This window comes from Bos indicus x Bos taurus, chromosome 17 (genome assembly GCF_003369695.1).
Source record: "Bos indicus x Bos taurus breed Angus x Brahman F1 hybrid chromosome 17, Bos_hybrid_MaternalHap_v2.0, whole genome shotgun sequence".
NCBI lineage: Eukaryota > Metazoa > Chordata > Mammalia > Artiodactyla > Bovidae > Bos > Bos indicus x Bos taurus.
The window spans coordinates 1,432,683-1,450,339 of NC_040092.1; the positions used below are offsets into that span (position 1 = coordinate 1,432,683).

The window sequence follows — 17,657 nt, forward strand, 5'->3', positions numbered from 1 at the left end:
AGCCAGGAAGAGATGCCGGGGGAGGAACCAACCTCGACGGCACTCTGACCCTAGGCTCCAGATCCATGGGACACCCGTGCCGGCTGCGCGAGCCCCTGGCTGCGGTTCTCACTGTCACGGCCGCCCGGGTCTGCCCGGGCCCACCGGCCGGAGGCCTTTGGCTGTTCTGACCCCTGGCTGCGGACCCAAGCCTGGGACCCGTGTCCTCCCCGTGCCGCGCCGGGAGCACGGCCGTCTCGCCAGGCCCCAGGGTGGGCAAGTGACCGAACTGAGCTCGGGCAGTGCTCACCCCCACCCCAGGCCTGGGCCAGGCCAGCGAGCCTCATGGCCAAGCCCGCTGCTCCCCCAGCCCCTCGCCGCCACGGCCCACTTCCCTCACCAGGCCCAGGCCAGCCTGGTTCTGGCTGGAACCCCGGGCCTCTCGCGGCTAAGCCAACCCACTCCCGGCCCCTCTTGTGGCTACAGGCGGGCCTGCTGACCCAGTGTTAAATGAGCCCCCCGGGGTGCCTTATGTCTCCTCAACAGGCTGGTCCTTCCTCCGGGTCTTTCCAGAACTCCTCGGAACCACCTTCAGGGCTTCCTGCAACCCCGGCGTGTTTACACAGAGCCGTGCTCTGGGTTCCACGCGGTGTAAGGGGCTCTTACTCTTAGGTCCGCCCTCTTCACCCCTTTGCTTAACGTCTCCCCAAATTGAAAGCTACCCTCGCAGGGAGAATTTTTCAAAAAAAGGCCTGCGAGCCTCGAGATTGATTCTCAAAGAGGAGACACGGGTGTGTTGGGAGCCTTGGGGTGTGTACAGGCTTGTTGGGAGGCTAGTTTGCAAGGCGGGCCCTGGCGGCTGAGGGAGGGGCTCCGGGGCCCACAGGCCGCGGCGGGGGCCACTCACATAGGTCCTTGGGCCCCACTCTCCTCACCCGCAAAGCGGATTTGTTTTTGGGTTTTTTTGGCCGCGTGGTGGCTTGTGGGATCTTAGTTCCCCAACCAGGAGTTAAACCCAGACCCTCGCAGGGAACGCGCCGAATCCTGACCACTGGACCGCCAGGGAGCTCCCTCCTCACCTGTAAAATCGGGATTTAATCAGACACTTTGGCACGGGAGAGGGCCTCAGCCGGAGGAACAGGAGTGGAGGCTCAGGCCCGTTTCGACGAAATCCCTTGATGCGGTTCAATATCCCTCCGCCCCTTCTGTGTTGTTGTTTCTCGGGGTCCTCGTGGAGGTGGAATGGGAGGCTGGACCAGAGTGAGTGCTTCCTGTGGACGGGGACCCAAAGCTGCGGGCAGTCAGTTCAGTTCAGTCGCTCAGTCGTGTCTGGCTCTTTGCGATCCCATGGACTGCAGCACGCCAGGCCTCCCTGTCCATCACCAACACACGGAGTTCAGTCAAACTCAGGCATCGGTGATGCCACCCAGCCATCTCATCCTCTGTCGTCCCCTTCTTCTCCTACCTTCAATCTTTCCCAGCATCAGGGTCTTTTCTGATGAGCCAGTTCTTCACATCAAGTGGCCAAAGTATTGGAGCTTCATAGCATCAGTCCTTCAGTGAACACCCAGGACTGATCTCCTTTAGGATGGACTGGTTGGATCTCCTTGCAGTCCAAGGGACTCTCAAGAGTCTTCTCCAACACCACAGTGCAAAAGTATCAATTCTTTGGCGCTCAGCTTTCTTCATAGTCCAACTCTCACATCCATACATGACTACTGGAAAAACCATAGCCTTGACTAGATGGACTTTTGTTGGTAAAGTAATGTCTCTGCTTTTTAATATGCTCTCTAGGTTGGTCATAGCTTTTCTCCCAAGAAGCAAGCATGCATCTTTTAATTTCATGGCTGCAGTCACCATCTGTATTGATTATGGAGCCCCCCAAATAAAGTCTCTCACTGTTTCCATTGTTTCCCCATCTATTTGCCATGAATTGATGGGACCAGATACCATGATCTTAGTTTTCTGAATGTTGAGCTTTAAGCCAACTTTTTCACTCTCCTTTTTCACCTTCATCAAGAGGCTCTTTAGTTCTTCTTCGCATTCTGCCATGAGGGTGGTGTCATCTGCATATCTGAGGTTATTGATATTTCTCCTGGCAATCTTGATTCCAGCTTGTGCTTCTTCCAGCCCAGTGTTTCTCATGATGTACTCTGCGTATAAGTTAAATAAGCAGGGTGACAATATACAGCCTTGACGTACTCCTTTTCCTATTTGGAACCAGTCTGTTGTTCCATGTCCAGTTCTAACTGTTGCTTCTTAACCTGCATACAGATTTCTCAGGAGGGAGGACATCTCTTTAAGAATTTTCCACAGTTTGTTGTGATCCACATAGTCAAAGACTTTGGTGTAGTCAATAAAGCAGAAATAGATGTTTTTCTGGAACTCTCTTGCTTTTTTGAAGATCCAGCAGATGTTGGCAATTTGATCTCTGGTTTGTCTGCCTTTTCTAAATCCAGCTTGAACATCTGGAAGTTCTCGGTTCGTGTACTATTGAAGCCCGACTTGGAGAATTTGGAGCATTACTTTGCTAGTGTGTGAGATGAGTGCAATTGTGCGGTAGTTTGAGCATTCTTTGGGATTGCCTTTCTCTGGGATTGGAATGAAAACTGATCTTTCCTAGCCCTGTGGCCACTGCTGAGGTTTCCATGTTTGCTGGCATAAAGGAAGCATTTTCGGAGCCCTGGTGTGTGCCAGGTTCTGCCCGTGGGACGCTCTCTGTCTCCAGGGCCGCAGACATTACTATTTACTAGCCGTGTGACTGCGTGTGCAGAGAAACACAGTGTGCAGGGGGTGCTTTTTGAGATGGGGACCTATTATTTGGTTCTCCAACATCCCTGACCGGTGTGGGAATACCGGTATTCTTCAGAAAAGAACTGGAGGTGCAGAGAGGTTGAGGGCCATGCTCGAGGTCACACAGCTGTCCCGGCCAGAGTTTGGGCTCAAGTCTGGGGGCCAGCAGAGCTGTTACATAGGCCCCCTTCTTGCTGGCATCAGTCTCCCTGACTGTGAAGTAAGGGGCCTCTTTCTCTTTCTGGCTGCGCTGGGTCTCAGTGGGAACACTTGGGATATCTTCGCTGCCACGTGGAGGACCTTTCGTTGCGGCGTGGGGGATCTAGTTCCCTGAGCAGGGATCAAACTCAGGCACCCTGCGCTGGGAGCATGGAGTCTTACCCTCTGGACCACCAGGGAAGTCCCTAAGAGGGTTTCATGTTCTCTGATCTTTGTGGGCCATGAGGAAGGGTGGCCACCTTGTCCTGAGTCGGTGTCCCTCCTGTGTCTCCTCTGGACTGCTCCCCGCCCCTCCCCACCAGGCTTCAGAGCGTGGCCGCCGGTACGTGAGTCCCTTCCAGGGCCAACAATGCAGCTGCGGAGGCCAGGCAGCCCGTCTCGGTCTGCAGACACATCTTCGCTTTGCTGACAGCTGCACATTTCCTGGGACGCAGAGCACCCCTGGCTTCTGGAGAGGCATGAGCGGAATTCCGGGCTTGCTGTCCTGGCATGCTAGGAGCCGACGATTTGCTAACTGCTAGGGACACCTGTTTTCTGATGAAAACTTGGCCTGTGGGCCCTGCCTTTTGGCCCCTCCAGCTGTGGAGCAGAGGGAGCAGCTGGGCCCCAGTAGGGTGGGCGTCTGGGGGAGCCGCGTGGTCAGCGGGGAAACTAGAGCACAGGGCTCAAGGGCGTTCCAGGTTGCAGAGCTCCGCCCATCTCAGCTGCAGGGTCGGCAGGGCCTGACCAGGGAGCAATGTCCGCCTCTGAGGCTGGTCGTCACAGCGTCCCAGATCCCGCCACTTGGTGGTCGGGGGCAGTGGAGGCTGGGCCCTGGGAGGGGTTCCCATGGTGACAGATGTTCTGGACAGCCCGTGCTGCTGGCCAGCAGCGGCCCAAGTTGCCTGCTCTTTCTGCCCACTCCATTCCTGGTGAGCCGAGGAGGAGGAGGGGACAAGGTGTGGTGAGGCCCAGCCACAGGCCGGGGTGAAGTCTGGCCAGGTCTGTGCACCCCACCCACAGACCTGTGACCTCTCCTCTGACCCCAGCGCCCCGCCAGGCCTCCCGGCCTCTCCAGGTCCCCAGGCTCTCAGGGCCTGCCTCCCAGTCTTCCTGAAGACGATCTCACCGCATGTCACTTCCCAGTCCCAAAGCTGCAGTGACCGGCTTCTGTCCACAATACAGAAGCCAAGTTCGAGATCTAGCGGGGGAAGCGCTCTCTGCCTCAGATCCTCCTCAGTTGCCATCTCCTCCTGGAACCCTGCTCATGCCTCCAGGACACCTGAGCCCCATCTCACCTGATTCGGGACCAAGTTACACGGCTGCCTATCCGGAGAAGGCTGTTGGAGACTAGGGACCTGGCCAAAGCCCTCTCTCACGCCCTCCCACCCCCTGCACAGGTGTGCAGACCTGGTTGCTACTCAGAAAATGTCAGCAGCCCCTTTTACTTTGGAATTTCAACGGCAGAAAATCTAACTTCATGGTTTTGACTCATGAAAAGTAATTTGCTGTGTATCAGAAGGTTCATGGGAACTTGATTCCTAATGTTAACGAGTCATTTTTTAAAAAAGTAAAATCGTGACTCTTATAGAAATATAAAATAAACATATATCAAAGAGTCTACTGAACTCATTCATTAAGTGAGGGAACCGGCAAGATGTTACCATCAGTTGAAAGGAGACACAAGGTCAGACACATTTACGGAATAGAAATGTTGAAATGAACTTGGAGGCAAAACTGGTTTTTCCACTGTGGGGGAGGGTTGTCCCAGGACGAGAATTATTTGCATTGCTATCAATCTTCTATATTGCAAAGGAGCTCAAAGACAATACAAGGCCCAGGAAGTGAAAAAGCGAGAAAATGTTAGTGGCTCAGTCCTGCCTGACTCTTTGCAATTCCAAGGACTGTAGCCCTCCTGGCTCCTCTGTCCGTGGAATTCTCCAGGCAAGAATATTGCATTTGGTAGCCATTCCCTTCTCCAGGGTGTCTTCCAGACTCAGGGATCAAACCCAGATATCCTGCACTGGATTGAACCCAGATCTCCTGCACTGCAGGCAGATTCTTTACCACCTGAGCCACCAGGGAAGCCATAAGGCCCAGAAACCCCAGAACTCAGAACCAGATAACCTAAGGGTGTGTACCAAGGATGCATATAGCTTCCCATTGGCGACACCAGGAATGGTTTTTTGGCTTAGCTCAGTGTTCATTCCACAAATAGCTCACAACTGGAGACAACCCAAATGTCCATCGATAGAATAGATAAACCATACAGGGCAGTGATACTCATTTCGCATGCCACAGATGCATGCAACAAGACGGATGTGTCCTGCAGACTTAATGTTGAATCAGAGTGACACAGGAGGATACTTGCTACAGGCTGAACACTGTCCCCTGAAGATACCCAGAGCTTCCCTGGGACCTGTAAATGTTAGCTTATTTAGAAGGGTCTTTGAAGATGTGCTAGATTAAGGATCATGAGATGGGGGGTTTATCCCGGACTATCTGGCTGGGCCCTAAACACCAGGATGAGTGTCTTACCTAAGAATCAAAGGGAGGGTCTCACACAAACGCAGCAAAGACCTCAGCCCAAGGAGGTCTCACACAAACGCAGCAAAGACCTCAGCCCAAGGAGGTCTCACACAAACGCAGCAAAGACCTCAGCCCAAGGAGGTCTCACACAAACGCAGCAAAGACCTCAGCCCAAGGAGGTCTCACACAAATGCAGCAAAGACCACAGCCCAAGGCAGAGGTTGGAACGAAGCAGCGACAAGCGAAGGAGCATCAAGAAATGTAGGCAGCCGGCAGAAGGCAGAGGATACAAGGACCTTCCAAGGAGACTCAGAGCTGCTGACTCCTAGGGGTTGGTACTTGCTGCCTCCAGAACTGTGAGATGATATGTTCCTGTAGTTGTAAGCCACCCAGGTTGTGGTAACTTGTTACTGCGGCCCTTGGAAATCAATACGATAGAATTTGGCATGTTTAAAGTTCAAAATTGGCCCATATTCATCCTAAGTTAGAGGTCAGAATGTGGTGACCCTTGGGGAAGTTGCAGTGTTGGCAAGGGAGAGGGGAGACTTGGCAAACAGCTCCACTTCTTTTTCCTGACCTTCAGATTTTTCTATTTCATTGATTCGTATGCTTATTTTGCATATGTTTATATTCAGTTCAGTTCAGTCGCTCAGTCGTGTCCGACTCTTTGTGACCCCATGAATTGCAGCACGCCAGGCCTCCCTGTCCATCACCATCTCCCAGAGTTTACTCAAACTCACATCCATCAAGTTGGCGATGCCATCCAGCCATCTCATCCTCTGTCGTCCCCTTCTCCTCCTGCCCCCAATCCCTCCCAGCATCAGAGTCTTTTCCAGTGAGTCAACTCTTTGCATGAGTTGGCCAAAGTACTGGAGTTTCAGCTTCAGCATCATTCCTTCCAAAGAACACCCAGGGTTGATCTCCTTTAGAATGGACTGGTTGGATCTCCTTGCAGTCCAAGGGACTCTCAAGAGTCTTCTCCAACACCACAGTTCAAAAGTATCAATTCTTTGGCGCTCAGCTTTCTTCACAGTCCAACTCTCACATCCATACATGACCACAGGAAAAGCCATAGCCTTGACTAGACGGACCTTTGTTGGCAAAGGAATGTCTCTGCTTTTCAATATGCTATCTAGGTTGGTCATACCTTTTCTTCCAAGGGGGTAAGCGTCTTTTAATTTCATGGCTGCAGTCACCATCTGCAGTGATTTTGGAGTCCAAGAAAATAAATTCTGACACTGTTCCCACTGTTTCCCCCTCTGTTTCCCATGAAGTGAACTACAGTCTAATATATTAGTCTTTTATATTAGATTGTCCTCCTCTGCGCAGTTGTTACAGGGCTGGCATTAGGTCTAAATGATGTTGAGACCTGTTTGAACTGTAAAGGCCAAAACGGATGCAACGCGAATGCCCTTCATGGTCACCAGGCATTTGCTGGCTGCTGGGCATCACACCAAGCTCCCTTCATGCATTATCCCACTTAATCCCCAAAACCCGTAACAGCTCCCATTTTGTAGATTAAGAAACTGAAATGCAAAGACAAATGGTTCGAAAGTGAGGAAGCCAGGATTTAAACCCAGGCTGTCTGGTGATGAGGACCATGAGTCAAGTCCTACCCACATGTTGGATTATCTCCAGGCTATTAAACCATCGTGGCTATTCCGATTTTTTTTTAAAAAGGTACAGATCATCATGTAAAGTAGGCCATCAGGGAAGCCCATAGTAGACTACCATTTGTGGTATATATAAAGAGAGAATAAAAATAACCAATCTGGTTATTTTGGATATTTGCTTATATTCATAAAATTTTTTTAGGAGGGTATCAAGAAACTCAATGCAGTTAGTTGCAGCTGGGAAGAGCAACTACAGCAAGCGAGTTGGGGTGGAGAAGGCGCTTTCTGAACTTTTAAACATGTGAATGTATTAGAAATTTATTCAGAAGCAAAAAAGGAACAAAGATTTATATTAATAAAAACCACCAGAGAATTACGTGAACAACTTTACGCCAATGGTTTTGAAAACATGAACACTTTCCTGCAAACATATAACTCTGTAAAAATGATATGGGAAGACATTGTCTAGACTTACAACGGTTAATGCTGTGCTTATTTTAAAACCTGCACCCCATCTCTTCCAAGACCTCCGGGGGGTACCGGGAGGGCAGGGCTTCTGTGTTTTTCTCACCACTGTCCACCTCAAGCCCAGCTCTGTCCCTGGCACGCTGTAGATACGTGCTGCATGAAAGCTGGACCTTTGGGCTAAGCCGAACCTTGGGACAGGTTGGGGGGAGCGCTAACGCACCACTGGGCCACGCTCGGAACAGCCCCCAGGAGAATCCAGCGCCAAGGGCATCCACCACCCGGAGCGCCCGCGGGAAGCCTTACGCATGCGCACTGCTGCCCGAGGCCAGTCGGACGGTACGGCGCCTGCGCGATTCCGGGCCGGGGGGCGGGGGGGACGCGAACTGGGCCGCGCGGCCGGCGCCTGCGCAGCGGTGCTTATGGGCGGGACTTGCGCTGCGCCTGCGCAGTCCTCGGCGGCCGTGGGGGGACGGACAAGAGGCGGGCCCGGGGGCGGGGGCGCCGTGAGGGAGGCTGGGCCGGGCCGGGCGGACGGCGCCGCGGGGTTGGCTGCCGCCCTGAGGCCGGACTCAACGGATTCGGGCCGCGCCACCGGGCGAGCTCGCCGCCCGGCCCCAGCCCGCGGAGCCAGCGAGCGAGCGAGGCGGCGGCGGCGCGCGGTAAGAGCCTGCTCCGGGCCCCCTCGGCGCGAGCGACGGCCAGCGCGCCTCTTCTCCGCGCCGCCCGCGCGGCCCGGCCCCGGCGGCCCCGCGGACCCCGGCGGCCCGCGCCTGCGCCGTCCCCTCCCGGGCCCCCCGGCCCGGCGCGCGCCTGCGCCGGCCGCTCCCCGGCCCCCGAGCCGCCCGCGAGGCCGCCGCGGCCGGCAGCCTCGCCCCCCGACCCCGGCCGCCCGGGGCCAGGCCGGCTCCGCGCGCGCGCCCGCCGCCGCCCTCCCCTCGCGCCCCAGGAGCGGCCGGGGCCACCGCTCCACAGCCCGCGGCCAGCAGTGCTCTGGCCCCCCAGCCCCCGGCTGGCTCCCTGGCCCGGGCCTCTTGCGGGCTCCGTTTCCGTCGGCCGCGCGCCTCCCCACCTGCGCCCCGCTCTGTGCTGGCAGGGTCAGCCGGGCGGGCGGAGGGTCCTTAATTCTCCAAACCCGGTTCATTGCCTCCGGTTGAACGTGAATACTCTTGTTGCCGAGGACATCTTTGCATTTCCCGCAATCCGGTCATTGTATGGCTTCAGTGGTTAACGCTTAAGGCATCGGAGTTGGTCTCTGGGCAGCTCCCCTGGAGATAGATGACTTGGGAAAAAGAAATCAGTGACCACATAGTTTCGGCCTGCTTAACAAAACCGAGGAAGAATCCCTGTGATCAGTCAAACGCAAGAGAATCTGGGTTTACTGATGCCCTTGGTAATTCTCCGGCAAGCACGCGAGGACCCGAGGGAAATGACCATAAATTCGTCCTCCTGTATCGATTATGAGGGAAATGTCTTTTTTTTTTTTTTTAAGGCATCTCCAGACATTGACAATGTTTCGTAAATTTGCAAGAGATGCAAGAAACTACAGATAATGTTTTGCTATCACCCCGGAGCTGCATCTTGAGATGAAATCAGAGCCTGGGGGCTTGGTAGATACAGCAGACATCAGTACCTATGGATAGCTTATCAAATAAAGACATCGGTGAAGGGTGTAGGCTGTGAGGAGAAGTGGGGTATTGGCCTGGGTAAGATTTTTTTTCCTATAAAGAGATAGCTGGTCCGCTAATTTTTTTTCCTCTCCTTTTCTCCTTTGATGGCACTCCAAGCAGTCTTTAAAGACTCAACTTGAGACAGCTGGAGGATGCTCTTTGCTCAATTGCCTGTGCGCATTCTTGGTATGTAGGGATTTTCTTGACGTTCATTTTTAGTAAGACAGTGAACATTGTGCCGTGGTAAAGCCTTACGCCGCGCACCTAGGCAGCAGTCCAGATACCTGAGTGTCCAGTTCAGCATCGTAGTGAGTGGAAGGTGATTACAGTAGTTGTGGCTGAGGTGAGGCCTGTATCAGAATTTCTGTTTTAAACAGCTTCTGGGGGTGCGTATCTGCCTTGCGTCGTCTTGAGACGGGGTTTCTGTGAGGCACAGGCTCTCTATAGCTGACTCGACCCAGCGCATCTTGTATTTCAGATCACGTGTGCGCGCTCAGTCACGGCTGACTCTTCACGACCCAGTGGACTGTAGCCCGCCAGGCTCCTCTGTCCGTGGAATTTTCCGGGCAAGAATACTGGCACGGGTTGCCATTTCCTACTCCAGGGGATCTTCCCGACCCAGGGATAGAACCCCTGTCGCCTACATAGGCAAGAGGATTCTTGACCACGAGCGCCGCCTGGGAAGCCCGTATTTCAGATGACTCAGGTGGTAATACTGCTTTGGTTCAAAGTAATTATCAGGGTTGGGTTTCGTAATGCATTCAGACTTGGTGTATAACCATACACATTCAAATCACATGGCTCACTTATGCGTGGTTATTATGCAGTAGAGGAAAAGCAGCAAGGCGTTAGGCGAGGTAAACGCTCTTTGTGGCTTCGGGCAAGTCAGCTTTCTGGGCGCCATTTCCCCACGTGTAAAGGTGGCATTTGGAAATGGAGATGGAAGGGCTCTGCTTGAGGAGTCGGCTTTAATGTTCAGTGGCTCCTTGGCTACTTAGTCCTCTCCAGCCAGAGGTAGAACTGGGCCTTCTCACCAGTTCCATGACACTGTGGTCCTTAAAGGTTGGAGAGGTGGGGTTGGAAAGCTGTGGTGAACAGACCGTGGTCAGGCCATGAAACGAAGTGTTGAGTGGGCTTCAGTGTGTTAAAGAACAAGGACAGTATAGAGAGTTCTTTGTAAAACTAAATTTATTCAGTTAAAAGGCTGTTCTTTCTAAAAATGCCATTTTCTGGATGTTAAAGCATCTTTTATGGCATGATGGGGATAGTAAATGGTGGTGTATGGGATTGTAAATGGCAACTACCAGGTTCGTTTCCTTATCACAATAAGATTTTTTTAGAAAAAAAGAGAACCTAGAATCTATTGTTTTGCTATTGCAGTAAGGGAGTTTAGGAAAAAGTTCCTGGGGCTTTTGCTGCTAAGAAGATTACTTTTGAAGAGTAAATGTGAGTTTACTTTGTGGTTTGTCACAATCCACAGGCAGGTAAGAAGGCTCTGTTACGTATTAACGATACTTCTATTCTGATCACCCTTTCTACCAGATATAAAATGTCAGGATATTCGTGGGTGTGTGTGTGTGAGCCCAGGCAGGGGAATTCCTCTCGGTGGTTGGAATTGTTCTATTGAGTAGACTGGCTGCTGAGGTAAAGAACCCCTGTGGGGATTCGCAGTCAGCTGGGAAGTCTTTCAGTACGGTGGCCCGTCTTTGGCTGTGAAGCACCGTGACCATCAAGAAGTCAGGCTGTGCTGCCGGGAGACATGGCCGGCGCCATCCGTTTTAGAGTGCGTGTGTAACTGATGGCCTTTGTGTCCAAGAAATCTTAAGCATTTTTAAAGATTTAAAACTCTTAACAGATTTAGAGTTATCGTAAATTTTTTTTGTACATATAAAACTGCAATGTATAATGTGTATCAGACATGCATTTTTAAGGTGTCTCAAAATATTATAATCTCTAATTCCTGAAATACTCATTTTCTCCTTGGAGGACGGACTGCTCTCACTTACCTCTGAGTGCTCCAGTTTCGGAGGAGAACGCGGTAACTCTGTAACGGACATTTGTCCACAGAAAAGAGGGCAGATGTGTTTTTCCTGACCTTTCCTCACGTCCTCATTGTCCTGGCTTTATTTTTTTGGTTAAATCCTGAGGTTTGCTCCTGCCTGTCTTTCTAAAATGTTAATCTGCTGAGTTACTGCCCCGCCCCAGCACAATTTAAAACCCTTCAATGCCGCCCGCCCCGCCCGTACTCACACATCTCCTGCTGGAACGCTCTTCTTTCACCTCGTCCTGCAAACTGTCTCCCGCAGGCCCGTCCAGCCCCCTCGCCGTAGGGTTTGGCCCCTGGTGCCTGACGCAGAGCAGGGTGCAGAGACCCTCGGGCCCGGCCCCTCCAGAGGTCCACTGGCCTTGCCAGCCCTGCGACACCTCCCAGCCACGCACGCCAACTTGCGGAGTCCATTTAATTGTGTCTTAGCGTCTCCTTCAAATCTGGCTTCTTGGTAGAGGAGACTCGGTAATGTCTGTTTTATCAATAGAAATGAGGCGGGCATCATCTTTACTTGTTGCATATTGTCTCTTTTCCCCTCCTTGCGAACCTTCTGCCTTGTGATTTTTAAAAATCTGATGTTACTGAATGGTAAAATTTTAAGAAATGAAGATGTCAAATTCCAAGTTTGTCTTTTGTGCATATAGCCCAGGGAAAACAGGAATGTTAAAGGGGAAAAAGTACTTTGTCTCTTAAAACAAAACCAAAACCCATATTGCACTACTTTTCAAAAGAACTGAGTTTATACCAAAGAAGAGAGAGATCCTGATTAAGTTTAGAAAACAGGCAGAGAAACTGGCAACAGGGTTAAAATTTGTCAAGAAATACTTGTTAAAAGTGAAAGTTGTCCCTTTCTTCCTCTCTCCCTTCTCATGTTCTTGGAGAAAGTCCCAACTCAGCCATTTTCCCGGGACACCTTGTCCCCCAGGAAGTCTTGAGGCAGTTTGTTAAAGCTGCTTTTTCCACAGCAGTCACAACTGGACTCCTTTCTCCCATGAGGGACCCTTTTCCTGCCACGTAGGAGACACCAGTGTCCCGAGTCCCACTCCTTTCTTTCCCTTGAAGCGTCTCCCGGTCACAGCTGTTGTGCTCACCAGGCCCAAGAGTTCTTGAGCAGGAGGATACAGAGTTTTCTCCTTGCATACTTTTTTGGAAAACGGAAAACAAAACCTTGATGGGTTTGTCTCAGTCTTTCCCTGGCCTCACAGCTCGCCAGATCTTAGTTCCCCAACCACAGATTAAACCTGGGCCCCCAGCAATAAAAGCACCAAGCCCCAGCCACTGGACGCTGGGCAGTCCCGTGGTTCAGGTCAGTCTTCAATCTTCCGTCCCGGCTTCTAGTGCTTCTCTCTTCCTGGGGTCGGCGTTTTCTGCAGACCCCATCACGCCATTGCACTTGCTCAGCTGTGCTTCACCTCTCCTGTTACACATTATCTGCTGGGTTTTTCAAGCCTGGTTCCTTCATTTATATTGTTTTTTTTGGCCGTGCTGCGAGGTTTGCAGGCTTAGGTCCCCAGCCGAGGGTGGAACCTGCACCCCCTGGATTGGAAGCTCAGAGTCATAACCGCTGGACCACCAGGGCAGTGCCTGGTTTATTCCGCTTTTGGCTGTTACGGATGATGCTGCTGTGAACCTCCATGTACAGGGTTCTGTGTGGACAGATGTATTCTCTTGTCTCAGATGTGTGCCTAGGAGTGGGATCGCTGGGTCACATCGCAGCAACGTTAAGCCTTTAGCGTCATCACCAACTGTTCTCCACAGCTGCTCCATTTTACAGCCCCTCCAGGCCATGTCACGTTCTGAGTTCTCCACTTCCTAATCATTGTATGGGTATTCAGGGGGTACTTTTAAAAACATGGGACCTTTTTGGTCCTTCTGCTTTTTGTTTTTCTCACTCACTTGATACTTCTGGAAATTCTATTAAATTAGCTCGTACCAGTCTGACTCATTATGATGAATAGCTTCATAGTCTTGATAATATTCCATAGTGTAAATATACTGTGTATTCATTCAGTTCAGCAGATAGTAAGAGACTGCTATGTATCAGGCACCGATTTAGACTCGGAGGCGATGAAACATGATGCTCTGTGCTCTTAGAGTTTACTTTCTAGTAGGGGTGGGGGTGAGACCTCAAGAAATAAACAGGTAGCATAGCCTAGGGTTTCACCAGGGCAGTCTGAGTCTGTGGCAGCTTTCTGAGGAGCACCTATGAGCTACCAAGGCTAAACGGCCCTAAATGTTGTTGCAGGTTACTTTAAGGAGAAGGTAGAAACATTTTAGTAAAATAAAAAATAGGAGAAAATAAATAAAAGATCTAACTGGTTAATGTGGCTGAAGAGTTCTGGGCGATCCACTGATCTGTGGTCGGGTGGTCAGGGCAGGAGTCCTTGGTGAGCAAGTTAGCACGTTTATGAATTGCATCCAAGTCCTCGTACTCCAGTGCTTTGGCCGCCTGATGTGAAGAGCTGACTCACTGGAAAAGACCCTGATGCGGCAAAGATTGAAGGCAGGAGAAGGGGACGACAGAGGATGAGATGGCTGGATGGCATCACTGACTCGATGGACGTGAGTCTGAGTGAACTCCGGGAGTTGGTGATGGACAGGGAGGCCTGGCGGGCTGCAGTCCATGGGGTTGCAAAGAGTCGGACACGACTGAGTGACTGGACTGAGCCTCTTACCCTGGTGCCGAGTAATAGACGCCCCTCCGCGGGGGCCAGGTGAAGGGCGTGGGGGTGCTTTCTGAAGGGCGCCGCTGAGAGGACTTCGGGGGACGTGGCAGAATTTCGCACCCCAGTCTTGTTTTCTTCCTGAACTTTCTGTACTTACTATGTGGCCCTTTGAATTATTGAGGTTGTCCCTCCAGTAAAGCCTAAATTACTCGTGGTGAAGCCTAGGGAAAACAGTTTGGATCATCTGAAATGGTTAGGCCTGGAGGGCATTCCCTCCAGCGAGGGCAGCTTTGTATTGATATGCAGCCTAGCTGGGCCTGCGCTGATCTTTCTGTGTTGGCCCTGGGGGTCAGGCAGGTAAAATAAATGTTTGGTTCTGATTTTGGTTTTTTATTTGACTTTGAAATGAAGTTAGAAATGCACACCTTCGTGTTACCCATCCAGGTGACAGGCCAGCTCCATCATCAGGGGATGCTGGTCATCATGAATAATCAGAATGTCACTCTAATGAGTAAAATATTATCCTGCAGAAGTTTTGGGGGGCAGTTCGGTTACTAATGAGCCTCGTATTTTGAAAAAGCAACAAAACAAAACACGCCTGCAGGCTTGTGTTGCAGTAATGTTCCCGAAGGTCTGGTGTAATGTCATATAATGTACTATATATAAATGCCAGCCTGGTGCTGCCTCGCTGCGCAGGGTCTCCCTCTCCTCCTCCCCTGGTTCTGCTTCTGGCCCTCCTTCCCACCCCCAGCACACATGTGCTTACTGGGGTTGGGTTCTAGCACTTTATTTACAAAACTAGTTTAATTCATAAGATTTATGAGGTTTAGGTTATTAGTAGGTGGAATCTAGTGAGCCTCCATGGCAGCGTGGTTGAAAACCACACATCCCACCTGTACCGTTTGTTATAGGGTCCTCTCACAACACGTTGTAAAGTAGTTAGCACGACTGTTACTTTCCTTATTTTGTAAATGAGGAGACGAGGTTAAGAATGCAGAGTTCACCAGGGGCCACGCTCGGCTTTGAGCCCAGGTTTCCCGTGTTCTTTCCACTGTGATCTGCTTTTCAGCTGGAATGCTCTGCCCTGCGGTTGAAGGAGCCGCAGCGCCCTCCCGCCTGGAGCACAGAAGGTGGGGCTGGGCATTGTTCCTCTTGAGGTTGAACTGTTTGAAGAGCCTTCACGTGGAAAGAGCACTGGATTGATTTTGTGCTGCTTTGGCAGGTCCCCTAGTAAATGGCAGTCACTGTCGCACTGACGTTCGGCTCCACATGTGAGAACCTGCCGGAGAACTGAAGGGGCCCCTGGTGACGAAGGCTGGCGGGCGGGGCTGGCCGCGGTGCCCCCGGCCTCGCAGGCCCACCCTGCTTCCCCTCCTCTCCCGAGTCTCGCCTCTCCTCCCTGCAGCCCCTCAGAGCCAAGCTCTGCGTACGGGACTGTCATCTGACAGTTACTGGTGACTTTGGTTCATTTTTCTCACGTATGCAGTCCGTCTTCACTCCTTCCATGTTTTAAATACAGTGACAGATATTAATTTGGAATTTGTCATTTTTTTCTCCAATGCTGTTTCTGTAGGGATTTTTTTTTTTAAGCTGGAAATAAAAATTGAAGGCGGGGGATTTATTGCATGAGAGTCTCTGCTGAACGGCTAACAAAGGGTTTCCTTTCTCCCCCAGGGTTTATTATCCTCAGAGCTAACCCCTCAAGGCCGCTGTGCTGTTCCAGTCCTCGCCGCACGTGGCTGCCCATTGCGTGGGCGCTCTGTCTGTCCGGCCAAGGCGTCCCGCAGGTGTGGAGAGGGTGGTCAGCCGCGGCCGCGTCTGCATCGAGGCCACAGTGTGGCTTCAGAGAAGGGCTCCCCGTCCCTGAACTGCCTTGCAGATGAAGCTTCAGAGTGTGGTGAGGTCAGGGAGAGGCCTGCCCCCCTCTAGCCGCTGGTTGCTTTGTGCACAGCAGTTACTGTTTCGTCTGCCGTGCTGTCGGGAGCCTGGAGCTTAGACGTGTTCGCCCTGCTGCGTCTCAGGAGGGAACCGGGGCGTTCCAGGTGACTGGGGCTGGAAGGGGTGACGGGCAACTGCCCTGAAAAGGAGATTCCCTCAGGAAACAGGCCAGTGGGAAAGTGAGGCCGGCAGACTCCCCTGCGAAAAGTTCCCTGCGATGCTCGTGAAAGCCGGTGACGTTCCCCCACTGTTCCTGGGGCCCCGAGAGCTGCATCGCGGTGCCTGTCCGAGGGTCTTGCCGACCCAGCCTAGTGCGGGAAGCCCCCGTTCACCTGGTGTCTGCTGCTGACCTCCCGGCCCGGCCCCGCGCGAGTGGGAGCCTTTGCTGAGTGGAGGGCCCGGCCGTGCGGTTGGCGTAGGGGCCTCGCTGATTGTTAGCTGCCTCGGAATCTGTTGCTGGGTAACTTTCACTCACTACTGCTCTTCCTGCTTTCCTGGACCTTGTGAAGTTTGGAAACGGCTGTTTGGAAAGAGGAAGTAAGAAGTCAGGATGAGGGAATTCGCCTCTGTGGGGCAGGGAGGAAGTGTGTGCAGCTCACCCTGTGGTGGGACTCCGGGCCTCCACCCAGAGGTGTGAGAACTGACTCCTGGACGTGAGTAGCGTGTCCAGAGTCGTGCGGCTACTGTGTGGTGGAGCTGGCACTTGGACCCAGGTTCCGCCTGAATGACCCACGTCCTCTCCTCTAGTGCACGGTCTCCCTTGTGTTTTGGAGTCCTTAGGAGGGATGATTGTTTTTTAAAGCTGAAATAGTTAAATTACTCATTTACAGTAAATCAGGTTAGATAGGCAAGGTTCTCAGAGATAGGATTTGGTCCTTGGGGGAAATGTTTTGAATTTAAGAAATAGTTTTGGAGGGATAGAATCCGAAGACCCTCCCACCAACTTGATTTTGGGGTGAGCTGCTGTGCCCTTTGTAGGGATGTCTCTTGTCCCTGATATCTGTTACTAGTAGCCCAGAGTCTGCTAAGTCAGGTAATGTTGTTTTCAAGTTTTACTTGTTAAGAATTAGAATGAAGTACTAGGAAGAAAGATTGATCTCACGTGTTCTGTTTTCTTGACACACAATTGGTTGTGTCGTACTGAATTTCTGATGCGTGATTGAGTTTGGAGTTCGGGTGTGAGATTGTTACTCACGCAGTAAAGACAAATGGTGTGACCCTCAGTTGGCAGCAGCGGCCGGTGTGCTTGGGTACACGGTGCGGCTCAGCGTCTCACACGGAAGCATGCGCCGTGACATTTGGATCTCAGAAGGAAGTGCTTGCCTCGGCCTTCCTCTGTCCCTCCTGCATCCTCATCCTGCCGCTGATAAGCGCCCAGCAGAGTCCTTTACTTGGTTGCAGGACGTGGTGAGGGGCCGTGCCCTGTGTCACAGGGGTCTGGAGAGCGCTTCCAGGATTTCCCCTGACACGCAGGTCCCTCCAGCGGCGGATTGGGCCCCTCCGGTCCTGGCTTCGATTCCGCCTCTCGGATATTTGGCTCCCCCTCTCTGTGTGGTCCTTAGAAGATGCGCATGGCACTGGCCCTGCCTCCTCGCCCCGGGTGTGGGGCCCGGAGAGGCCTGCCCGTGCCGCCCTCGTGTTCACCGTGCGGGAAGGCGCGCCTTCCTGCCGTCCGCCTTCCTGCCGTCCGGGGCCTCTGAGCCACGCCTGTCCTGAGACTGCTTCCAAGGTGGGGGGCTCTCACCCGGCAGACCCTGGA

At 52.4% G+C, this 17,657-nt stretch overlaps 1 protein-coding gene across 5 annotated transcripts in view; it reads left to right on the top strand.

The window, feature by feature from the left end:
• Positions 1–8,079: 8,079 nt before the first annotated feature.
• Positions 8,080–17,657, top strand: part of SPECC1L (sperm antigen with calponin homology and coiled-coil domains 1 like) — an 86,581-nt gene continuing 77,003 nt past the window's right edge. Inside the window, exon 1 of one of the 5 annotated variants that reach the window (XM_027566146.1) lies at positions 8,080–8,239. The gene's annotated coding sequence lies outside the window, so the exon portion shown is untranslated. Of the gene's footprint in view, positions 8,240–8,635; positions 9,284–15,978; positions 16,003–17,657 lie in introns of those variants that run through there. The other 4 variants (XM_027566150.1, XR_003515137.1, XM_027566147.1 and 1 more) reach the window with 4 other exon arrangements.